This window comes from Balaenoptera borealis (genome assembly GCF_965194805.1).
Source record: "Balaenoptera borealis genome assembly, chromosome: 7".
Taxonomy (NCBI): domain Eukaryota; kingdom Metazoa; phylum Chordata; class Mammalia; order Artiodactyla; family Balaenopteridae; genus Balaenoptera; species Balaenoptera borealis.
Window position 1 is genome coordinate 7,515,115 of NC_138864.1, and position 10,630 is coordinate 7,525,744.

General features: G+C 40.6%; 1 long non-coding RNA gene across 1 annotated transcript in view; it reads right to left on the reverse strand.

Annotated features, from left to right (window-relative positions):
* Positions 1–10,140, reverse strand: part of LOC309632139 — a 151,759-nt gene extending 141,619 nt beyond the window's left edge. Inside the window, exon 1 of the long non-coding RNA XR_014246754.1 lies at positions 9,846–10,140. This is a non-coding gene — a long non-coding RNA (uncharacterized lncRNA). The remainder of the gene's footprint in view (positions 1–9,845) is intronic.
* Positions 10,141–10,630: the final 490 nt, after the last annotated feature.

Consider the following 10,630-nt stretch of genomic DNA (forward strand, 5'->3'; position numbering starts at 1 on the left):
AGGGAAGGAGGACAGAAGGCAGTATTAGATGAGGCTTGGGAGCTGGGTGGGTTTAGTATGGTCTTGGGATTTTTTCTGTAGTCACAGTGTGTGCATATGGAAGGCACTCAAAAATGCTCATTAAATGAGAAATGTGTGACAAGCTGCAGGCATGTAGGAGCAAAGCATGGTTACTCCACTGGCCCTCAGACTCTTCTCCCTGGGTCTTTCTGGGGAGGTCCTGGAAACCTCTTTTCGTAGTCTGGAAACTCCAGAATTAATCCATCTCCATTGATTTGTCTCAGTTCTTGCTTTAAAAGAAAGCACTGGGGGCATTTCAGAGACCTGAGGCGGCTTTGAGACTCAGGATGGAAAAGAATTTGTGAGTCAGGATGCTATGATGGGGTCCCTAACATTGCCTCACTGTGTCATATGACCTGAGCTGAAATCTTTGTTAGAATTTCCAAGCAGAAGGGCGGTGGGTATCTCCAGGTGTTTATTACAGTTCTGAGCAAGAGAAAGATTAACAAAGCTTTAATGGGAAAATTCAAATCTATATTGCAGACTCAAAGTGGAGATTCATAAAATGGTCCTAATTAAACTTGGTTAGCCAGTCTCAAGGGGCTCCCTCTATCTTGTATAGCTAATCTTTGAAAAATTGGAGTAAAAATCAGTGAAAATCTACTTACTGGAATTCAATGAACATAATTAAATTAAGCTTCTGTTCTTTAGAATTCAGCTTAGAGTGGCTGGTGTAAAAGGAAAAAAAAAAAGGGCTTTATAAGAAAAAGGGTTTTAAAGCCCAAAGAATGACAAATGATTTCCAACCTGTAGGATGATATTTCTAAAGCATAAAATGATTCACTCTCAAAAATTATTAATAGAGTGTCAGGAGAGAACAAAGCATTTTTAAGAAAGACCATAATTTTTACATAATATTTTTTTTGTATTTTGCCAAGAAATGCCATTTGGGAAAGTTGAAAATGAAAGTATCTAAACATTTGTAATTAAATAATAAAAAATTTCTATCAGCTTTTCTCTTCATGTTTTTTTTCTTATTTTAAGGAGTTGTAAAAGGACAAAGCAAAAGAGAAATGCCTTTCATCTCAGAGAAATCTGTACTCTCCAGACATGACTTCCGGGCTTTTCGTTTTTATTTGGCATTTTCTCATCGCCAATAATTACCTTGTTGCCTCCCTTGGTATTCTGAGTTCTCCTTCTTTTTCTTTTTCCTGAAATGAAGTCTTGACTTATGGAGATGTTTTTCCATTTGTTTCTTAGGTGTTTCTATACTGAGATATCCTCTATCTTTCTCAGCCCCTTTCAGTTCTGTGGTGTCTTGGAGAAGTTAAGATGCTGAAGAATTAGAAAGAACTTGCAATGTCAAGGGTTTCTCTCTCTCTCTCTTTTTAAATTGCAGTATAGTTGATTTACAATGTTGCATTAGTTTCTGGTGTACAGTAAATGGATTCAGTTACATATATGTATATAGTTTTTCAGACTCTTTTCCATTATAGGTTATTATGAGATATTGAGTATAGTTCTCTATGCTATACAGTCCTTGTTGTTTGTCTCTTTTATATATAGTGGTGTGTATATGTTAATCCCAAATTCCTAATTTATCTCTCCCTTTCCCCTTTGGTAACCATATGTTTGTTTTCTATGTCTGTGAGTCTATTTCTGTTTCTACATCTGTGAGTCTATTTCTGTTTTGTAAATAAATTCATTTGTATCATGTTTTTTAGATTCCACATATAAGTGATATCATATGATATTTGTCTTTCTCTGTCTGACTTACTTCACTTAGTATGATAATCTCTAGGTCCATCCATGTTGCTGCAAATGGCATTATTTCATTCATTCTTTTTTTATGGTTGAGTAATATTCCATTGTACATATGTACCACATCTTCTTTATCCATTCATCTGTCGATGGACATTTAGTGGTTGCTTCCACATCTTAGCTACTGTAAATAGTGCTGCAATGAACACTGGGGTGCATGCATCTGTTTGAATTATGGTTTTCTCCAGATATATGCCCAAGAATGGGATTGCAGGGTCATATGGTAGCTCTACTATTTGTTTTTTAAGGAACCTCCAAACTGTTTTCCATAGCGGCTGCACTAGTTTACATTACCACCTACAGTGTAGGGGGATTCCCTTTTCTCCAAGGACAGTTTCTCTTAATATACACTCTGTACAATTCTTAGAGAATCACTGCTTCTGATTAAAAAAGAAACAATGAAAATAAGACTAAAAAAACCCCAAAACTTTAGACGAAGTTCCAGTCCCCCCAGTAGGATTGTCATGGATGAGTCTACTTCGGATCCTCTGCTGTGGGACCTGAGGCTGTTGGGACGCAGAGAGCATCCTCTGACCCGCTCACTTGTGAGGTACCACATTCTGATGCTGGAAGCAGTACAGTCGGTCAGCAACAGAGGGTTCTTGGGCTTTACAGGAGAACACCTGGGTATTTCTCATGCTCGGTCTGCCCTGACGGGCTCTGCTGGAATTACTCTTTCCTCCATTCCTTCCCAGCACCCCGTATCCCCTCTTCCTCTGCACCCTCCCCTGCAGTGCCTCCTTGTGGAGCAGGGACCCCTCCCAGGTGACCCACACTCTGCAGTACCCAGTTCCCTCATGCTCTGCTTTGAGGACTCAGCTGGCTCTGGAACACAAGAGTACAGAATGCTCCGGACATGACACCTTTAAGCTCCCAGAGTCCTCTTCCTCCTCTTGGTTACTCCTTCCTGGGGTTCCTCCTCTTTAAACAGGTCCTGTGCCCTTCACTCCCTGGGGCCCCTCTCTAGGACAGGTGCAGGAGGGTCACACAAATGCCCACAGTCTTTGGTGCGAGTTTATTTTCAGCTGCATAGTCAGTCAATTCACATGGCTTAAGACTTAAAGACATTGATACCTCACACCTAACAAAAGGTAGGTTGATGAATGCAGTGGCTAGATCACATCATGAAGAACTAAGACCTTTCCCATGTGTCTGTCTGTTTTGTCTTTCCTTCTTTGTCTTCATATTTATCCCCTTGTGACAGAAATATGGCAGGGGCAGCTCTGGGCATCACCTTATCTCACAACAACATCAGAAAATTCTCCTTACAAAAGAATTCCAAATGATATGGGAAAATAAACTTTTCTCCCCTTCTCGGCTGGACTTAGGCTCATTTCCCAAGAAGAGAGAATGGAAAGGAAAAATATCTACTAACTTCACAGAGGAGAAACCTGGCAAATGCTGCCTTAACCAAATGACCAATATTAACATCACCAGGGATATCATGGGTCCATTGCCTACCTCCTGATGGAATGTGATGAGAAGGGCACTTCACTTGTGGTTTTCTTTTCAAAAACCCATGATCCCAGTCTTTCATGAGGAAAATATAAGACAAACCCAATCTGAGGGACAATCTATACAATACCCAATCAATACGCCTCAAAACTGTCGTGGTCATGAAATAAAGACGATGGAACTGTCAAAAACCAGAGGAGACATGAAAACTAAATGTAATGTGGTACCCTGGGATGGATCCTGGAGTAGATAAAGGATGTTAGTGGAAACACTGGTGACCTCTAAATAAAGTCTGTAGTTTAGTTAATAGTAATGCATAATGTTAGTTTCTTTAGTCTTAACAAGTAGGTCTTGGAGTGTGAGATACAAACATTAGGGGGTACAAACTGGGTGGCAGGTAACTCTGTACTAACTGTGTAACTTTTCTATAAACCCAAAACCTGTAATGGAAAATCAAAATAAAATTTCCCACAAACTCAAAAAAGAAAAGAAAAGAAAAGAAAACAAGAGAAAATTCTCCCTACAAATCTCTGGAAAATGGAGGTAGCTCTTCTAGAAGCCACCCAGCAGACTTGCTAGCTGTGGAGGGTACCTGGCCACTTGGACAGAATAAAGGAAGGCAGGAATGCTATGCTGTCTGCAGGGTGGGCAACCAACAGGGTTAAGCCATAACCTGCTGTCTCGAAAGAGAGAACACTTCATTTGCAGGGTTTTCTTGCTAATTACTATGCAGAAATAGTCCTATGCATCAGTGGGAAAACACAAAATTCCTGAATCTAAACAGTCCATCAAGCTGTTGTTTTTCCCCTGCCTGTTTTTCTGGATGACCCCTGGGTTTCCAGATGAGTCCTTTGTGAATCATTGAACTTTGTGCAAATGGGAGCTCACAAGTCCAGCCTGTGCTGGGACCCCAAACCCATCTGCTCTCACTCAGTCTCCTGGGGACTTTTCCTTTCCTACCACCACCACCCGTTGGTCTCTGGGTCCTAGCTTATTTCTTGTGGATTTACGGGTGTCTTTGGATTCTCACAGGGAGTGGGGAGGACCGTCTGCCTGGAGTCAGGAAGGGACCTCATACAATTTCAGAGCACAACCGGCCTTCAGTCCTACCATATGGTCTCCAGAACAAACACTGGCAAGAGCAGAAGACATGAACTTCCCAGACCCGGGTGGGAAGAGCAGCTCATGCAGCCAGGCTGCAGCCAACCATGTGGTCTCAGTGGACCCCAATCCCAATCCTTTCTTTTCTCAGTGCCCTTTGTGGACATGTCCTTCCTGCATGCAGGGTTCAGGCCTCTCTCCTGAGTTCACTGTCCTCTTTGTTCTCATCAATGTTCTCCTTCTGTCCTCCCACAAGGAGCCCAGGAGATCTTCAGTCTGGGCACAGCAGTGAGAAGCCTAACTCCCCCTCTCATTTGTCTGCATCCAGAGTCCTCTTTTGGTCCTGAAATCTTGTAGGAAATATTGCCAGGGAGACTCGTTTTTTTCTCCTTGTGAGATCATCATCCTCTATGGCCTTGGCTGCGAGCACATAAAGCTTGAGTAAGTGGGGGTAGGGGTGTGGATGAAAGCCCTACACTAGGTCATATGTATCCATTCCCCAGGCTGCTGTAACAAAGTTAGAGCAGAGTTTTCTTGTCTCACAGATCTGGAGGAGGGAAGAGCAAGGTCAAAATGTCAGTGGGGCTGTGTGCTCTCAGGTGTGTAGGGAAGACTCTTTCCTCTCCTCTTCCACTTGTGGTCGCTGACAATCCTTGACGTGTCTATGTTTGCAGCTGCAACACTGCTATCCTTGCCTCCTTGTCATTGTCACATGGTGTTCTCTCCTCCTGTATCTCAGTGTCTTCACATGGCCATCTTTGCATAGGGACTCTAGTTATATTGGGTTAGAAGTCCACCTTAAACAACTGATTCCAGTATGACTTCATCCTAACTGATTAGATGGCAATGACCCTCCTTCCAAATAAGGCCACATCCCCTGATGATCACCAGCTCAGGCTGGTTGTGTGTTTCTGGAATCACTGCCAGGGTGGTGCCTCCCCTTGGGGCCCTGGGCCTCATCTCTAGTTGGTCTTTTTTAGGGCTTGATCTGCATGCATTTTCTCTTACTTCTCTGTACTTTATTTTTGTTTGCTTTGGCCCCCAGACACCACATTTATTTTCCCTGCCACACTCCTTTCTACAAACCATTTCTGTGAAATGTATTTTATCAGGAACTGTAGCCCATTACTTTTTTTATAAGAGAAAAATTAAGGTCTCACTCTCTCTCCTTCTTTAAAGTCTGGTGCCGTTTATTATTTATAGACATATATATCTTTTGGAGAAGGGACATAGCTCATAAATGTGGGGAACATGGATTTTTTTTTTTCATCACAGCAAAAATAGAGAGTTGTGTAATTTAAAGATTCTAAATAAATGATAGCTTTCTGATATAGTAGCGGGTAGAAAAGAGAAGGCTCTGTGTGTGAATGTGTAGCATGTGTTTTAATTACAAAAAACAAGCTATTCATTAACTACAGGACTTCTGGAGAATGTAACAATCATTTGCTTCCCATTTACCAATGTACCAAGAATCCATGGGTTATGTAAACAGTGAGCTAGTTGGAGCTGCAGAGCTTAAAGCCATCCTTTCTGTAGGGGTTGTGGGGTGTGGACGTGTGGGGAGGCTGGGCTTTAAGGCCCGAGAGGCTTGGATTTAAATGCACACCTGATCACTTCCTTGGTCGAGATCCTTAGATTTCATACTCCTCGCTGGCTATGTAGATCCAGGAGGGCTGCTGGGTGAGGTGATATTAAAATTCCTTCTTGTCTAGCCCAGAGTCTGGCACATCAAAGATAAGCCTTAATGTCTAGGTTTATTTTATTTCCACATAATTTCTCTCTAGATCAAAATGAAGCAACCTGGTTAAAGGATGAACTATGGGGGCATTTTTATGACTTTTTATTCATGAAATATGCCCACTAAACTGATATACTAGATATTATAATGCATGTTCTAGAATTTGTTCACTTCTTTCTGTTATTTGATAACAATTAGTATTTGATTTATACAAATCGTGTTCATTTTTGTCCAGATTCATATTTTGTTCATTCTTAAGCAAGTTGGATGACATGCCATTTCCATGATATATTCCTTTTCTTTGGGACAATGTGCATTTTTCCTTACAGGGACTGACTGGCATCTCTTAGGAACATCTATAGTAGCTCCATGTATTGAATTCCTTTTACCCAACATTCATTTTCCTTAGTCCAACATGACCTGTGGTCATAGAAATACTAACAAGAGAGAAGTAGGTGTTCCATGTTTTCTACTTTAGTGCCCTTTGGAAGGGGGAAGATTTGAGTGGCATGTGCTCTGGTTTCTACCTGTGCTGGGCAGATTCTAAGATGGCCCCAGGATTCCCACCCCTAGTGACTCCACCTCATAAAACACCCTCCCCTGAGGGCAAACAAACCTGGGAATAGGATGAAATGTCACTCCTGGGGACTTTGAGTTAACATGTGGGTGAGTCTGACATAATTGGCGAGTCCTTCAAAGGACAGACTGCAAGTGTGAGAATCTATAGAAGAGCCACGTAACTGAGCTTTGCGGGTATTGAGAGGTGTGAGTCTCCAGGAGCTGGGCATCAGCCAGCAAGAAAACAGGGGTCTGAAGTGGGCCAACACCAGAATGAACTTGGAAGAGGGCCCTGAACTCCAGATGAGAACCCAGGCCTGGTCGACCTCTTGATTTCAGCTCTGAGCAGAGGACCCTGATTATTCAAGCCTGGATTCCTGACCCATGGAGACAGGGAGACCATAATTGCGTGCAGTTTCCATCTGCTATGTTTGTGGTCATTTTTTACTCATCAAAGGAAAATGAATATCTCCACCTACATGAATAGGAGTTGGGTGAGATCACAAATAATCTCATAAGAACAAATCCAAGAGCATCTTCTCCTTCCTAATTTTTTATAGTGTTTGGGTTCTAAGACCTGCTTTGCCTCCCAATTTCCACAGCGAGGCTTAAGCAGATTAATTAACCTTTTCTGAGTTCTATAATTGCAGAATAAAATTCTCACTTCCATGTAGTCTCCTCGTAGGATTCTTTTAAAGATTAAATGAGATCACGCATGCAGGTACATAAGACGGTCAAGGGCAGGCTGTTGTTGGTTTGGTTTGGTTCATCTCTCCATGACTCAGTTTTCTAAAAGGATATGTTTAAACCACTACTCACAGTGTGGTCTACAGAAAACACTCATGCTCAAAAGACTTGTTACCTAACTTTTTAAATATAGATATTGAGTGTGAAAAAAGAAATTTTTACATATTGAGATACAAGGAAGTCATTAGGGCCTATTCATGAGTTAACTTGAATTTTATGCAACTACAATAGCCTGTCTGTGGCTTATCAAACATACATTGTGCATTTGCTTTAATTATTAAAGAAAAGGGCACACTGCAGAAGTAAAGAATGTCCATGTTAAAAATAAAGATTAAATGCCTCTTCCTGGAACGCCAATGCTTCTCCTCCTTCAATGATAAGACTCCCTTCCCAGGTGTCAAGGCCATGCTGACTCGCTCTGTATGTGCTGATCTATGTGGGTTTATTTTTAAACCTTGGAGAAATGTATCCCTCACATGTTTAATGTTCTTTGTTCTAAGAAGATATAAAACTGCTGAAAACCATGCCTCTCCGGAGCACCTTCTCAGAGTAATCTGGGAAGTAATCCGGGCTTCTGGGCTAGTCCTTAGTTTGGCTCAGATAAAATTATTTTCTTATTTTAAACTGTTTATTGATTAGTTTTTTTGGTGCTAATTTTAATATTATTTTATTTAAATCTATATATCTAATTACTATATTTCAACTTATGGTCAACGTAAAGATTATTGAGATCTTTTACATTCCTTTTTTTAACATCTTTATTTATTGGAGTATAATTGCTTTACAATGTTGTGTTAGTTTCTGCTGTATAACAAAGTGAATCAGCTATATGTATACTTATATTCCCATATGCTCTCTCTCTTGTGTCTCCCTCCCACTCTCCTTATCCCACCCCTCTAAGTGGTCACAAAGCACGGAGCTGATCTCTCTGTGCTATATTGATTATTTTTGTTGACAAGTGTCTTTAGAACTGTAATGAATTTTCAGTATCCTCCATCCAAGTGCATGGATATTCTACTTACAAAAGGATCAGCTCACAATTTATTACCACAATTTTTAGGAGTCTAGGCAAGGGTTAGCTGCATTCTCAGCTCAGGGTCTCACTGGGCTGTAGCCAAGGTGTCAGCCATGCTGGGTTTTCACCTGCAGCTCCAGGACCTCTTCCAAGTTCATGCAGGCTGTGAACAGATTTCGGTTCCTTGCAATTGGAAGACTGATGCTGGAAAGGAAATGTAAACAACTAAATAAAACAGAAAGCAAAAGAGGTCCCTCACCAGAGTGAGTCTGAGAACCAGTAACTTGAAGGTCTGTATGATTTCTCACAATTCTAAAATTATATGAATCTAAGATTCTTTTTATTTATCTGATAATTCATATTTTTTTAATATTTCTATTGGCTCCCCTTCTCCCACACCCTAAGAAGAGATCCGGAAATGGTGTACTTTACATATTTTGTTTCATTTCATCCATGGATGGATTTATTTTACGTTCTCAGAGCCTGGAACATGGACACCTCTGTACTTGGGGACTCAGAGGTTTGTGGATTTGCACAACCTAAAAATGCAAGAGGTTAGAAGAAAACACTTATGTCCAAATTAGATATTTGAAGTTCAACATAAAGGTGGTTACAATCAATTCATGGAAAAGTCTATCAGTGCAGTACATTTGACAAAAGAAATCATTTGATGCTTCAGACCTTATTGGCGCTAATGTATACCCCGGCAGGAAAAAAGCCTGCATTGATAGTCCTCACATTTGAGACCAATTTCTCAAAAAGGGGATTTGTACCTCTTAAGAGATGTTCAGAAATGAGCCAGACACCATTGTTTGAAATGGATAATTGGTCATTAGCTGATGATCTTACTTGCCTTTATCTTGTAGACAATGAAGGTCTTCGACATTGTAGAAGGTCAAATTGCCAAGAGCAAGTAAGAAGTGTAGCTGGGTCCAGGACAGATGCCCAGTTGGAAATGTTCTCTGACCTACACTATGTATCTGAGTTGTTGCAGGAAAAACTCTTACCTATAATTGGATTCCTTTGGCTGCCTCTATGCCTTGTGTACTTTATCAGTATGACCATGAGCCTGATAACCACAACACCACTTGGGGAACAAAATCAGGACTCTCAAAGGTTAAACTAAACATTAATGCAACTATGAAATGAGCATAATGCTTTACATTTATTTTCAGAGTCTCCTTAAAAATAGGAATATAATATGTATATCTTCCTGTTACCCAGCCAAGTTCTCTGGCAGGTGAAAAACCAGTTGAAAACCAGAAAAAAAAATGAAGCCCTTCGATACATGTTTCTATAACCATCCTTAGCAAACATGGAAACAATGTGTTACCGTTATGGTTGTTCACCTTTTTGAAATTCTTTTTTTTTTTTTTTTTAAACATCTTTATTGAAGTATAATTGCCTTACAATGGTGTGTTAGCTTCTGCTTTATAACAAAGTGAATCAGTTATACATATACAATATGTTCCCATATCTCTTCCCTCTTGCATCTCCCTCCCTCCCACCCTCCCCATCCCACCCCTCTAGGTGGTCACAAAGCACCAAGCTGATCTCCCTGTGCTATGCGGCTGCTTCCCACTAGTTATCTATTTTACATTTGGTAGTGTATATATGTCCATGACACTCTCTTACCCTGTCACCTCTCACCCACCCCCTCCCCATATCCTCAAGTCCATTCTCTAGTAGGTCTGTGTCTTTATTCCTGTCTTGCCACTAGGTTCTTCATGCTCTTTTTTTTTTTTTTTTTTCCTTAGATTCCGTATATATGTGTTAGCATACTGTATTTGTTTTTCTCTTTCTGACTTACTTCATTCTGTATGACAGACTCTAACTCCATCCACCTCATTACAAATACCTCCATTTCATTTCTTTTTATGGCTGAGTAATATTCCATTGTATATATGTGCCACATCTTCTTTATCCATTCATCTGTCGATGGACATTTAGGTTGCTTCCATGTCCTGGCTATTGTAAATAGAGCTGCAATGAACATTTTGGTACATGACTCTTTTTGACCTATGGTTTTCTCAGGGTATATGCCCAGTAGTGGGATTGCTGGATCGTATGGTAGTTCTATTTGTAGTTTTTTAAGGAACCTCCATACTGTTCTCCATAGTGGCTGTATCGATTTACATTCCCACCAACAGTGCAAGAGTGTTCCCTTTCCTCCACACACTCTCCAGCATTTATTG